This window comes from Triticum aestivum, chromosome 4D, assembly GCF_018294505.1.
Source record: "Triticum aestivum cultivar Chinese Spring chromosome 4D, IWGSC CS RefSeq v2.1, whole genome shotgun sequence".
In the NCBI taxonomy this organism is placed as follows: domain Eukaryota; kingdom Viridiplantae; phylum Streptophyta; class Magnoliopsida; order Poales; family Poaceae; genus Triticum; species Triticum aestivum.
This window is the reverse complement of record NC_057805.1, coordinates 196841814-196843594: the sequence shown is the minus strand read 5'-3', so window position 1 is coordinate 196843594 and position 1781 is coordinate 196841814.

Genomic DNA, 1781 nt, shown 5'->3' with positions numbered 1-1781 from the left:
CATCACTCTTCGTCGCGCACCCTCGTGGGCAAAGCGTTTCGCAGCGGGTTCTACTAGCCCACGACGCTCAACAACGCCACTGAGCTGGTGAGATCCCGTGAGGCATGCCAATTCCATGCCAAACAGATCCACCAGCCCACTCAGGGCCTCCAAACCATCCCGTTCTCATGGCCGTTCGTGGTCTGGGGGCTAGATATCCTAGGTCTGTTCCCTCTAGCAGCCTGGGCCTACCGCTACCTCTACGTCGCCATCGAGAATGTCTCCAAGTGGGCAGAGGTGGTGCCTGTACACACCATACCAGCTGGCTCGGCCATCAGGTTCATCAAGGGCCTTGTGAGCCGCTTTGGGTCCCCAACCGCATCATCACTGACAGTAGCTCTTAGTTCACGAGCAACCTCTTCAAAACATATTGTGCTAACCTTGGAACACAGATATGCTACGCTTCGGTGGCGCATCCACGGAGTAACGGCCAAGCTGAGCATGCCAACGTGGAGGTCCTGAGGGGCCTCAAGGCAAGGATCTTCAAGAAGAAACTCAAGGCCTGCGGCAGGGGGTAGCTCGATGAGCTTCAGTCCATGTTGTGGTCCATCTGCACCATCGCGATTAAGCCCACCGGCGAGACATCGTTCTTCCTCGTCTACGGGGCTAAGGCGGTCCTCCCTCATGAGGTAAAACATCGCTCCCCGTGGGTCTTGGCATTTGACGAGGCACGCCAGGACGCCTCGCGGGGGATGGACCTCATCCTCGGAGAGGAGGGCCGCAGCCAAGCCTCGCTCCATGCCGCGAGGTACTAGCAGGCGCTGTGGCGGTATCATTGTCATAGCGTCCGCTCCAGGACCCTCGAGGTGGGTGACCTCGTCCTGAGACTGGTGCTCTCCAGGAAGGGGCTCCACAAGCTCTTGCCCATGTGGGAGGGCCCATTCAGGATCGCCCGTGTCTCCAGGCCTGGTGCCGCGCGCCTGGAGACGCAGGACAAGGTCCCCGTCCAGAATGCCTGGAACGTCCAGCACCTCCGGAAGTTCTATCGGTGACCAAGGCCATGCGCCTTTCAAGTCTCCCCCTGTGACGCTCTCTCCTGAGCACCGCCCTTGGGCCTCACGGGGGCTCCCACCCACATCCTAGTGGAAGCCCATGCTCCGTGCTGGCGGGAAGACCAGAAGACTAGTGTAGGTGCCGGACGCGGCTGTTCTTTTGCTTGCTTTCTTTAGCTGATTTGCATCTTCTTGGAATGAAATTTGAAGTTCTCGCGTCTTTATTTGAAAGGGTTGGGAAATTTTTCTCCTCGCGGAGTTCCCTCTTTCAGGTCTTGCCTTAGGAAGAGTGAAAGTTGCCCATTGCTCTCCCTCACGCGTCACGCACGTGGGGGCTGTGCACGATGTGTGCGCTTGGGCCCACCCACGAACACACCTTGCCAAAGCCTTGGTGTCCTAGCCTTCGGCGTCCTAATCCTTGCGCGACGGCCTTAAACGAGCCAACGGGCAAGCACGCCCTCCTGAGTCCGTGCCTCTAGGCATCGCGATGCGGCGTGCCAATGGCGACCGGCCCACGCTCGGGGGCTCGCATGAGGTATGGCATCTCCGGAGGTCCCCTAACGCCGCAGGCATATGGTGCCTCCCGAGGCCCGAGGTCTTTCGAATTCTCAAGAATGAAACCTCTGGAGGACTTCTCTGGAGTGAGGGGCGTGCAGGAAGTCCAAGCTCCAGAGAAGCTAGCCCTCACGACACGGGAGTCTACCGCAAGCACATTAAGCTAAGTCATCCCAATCACAATCAGCGGCAACA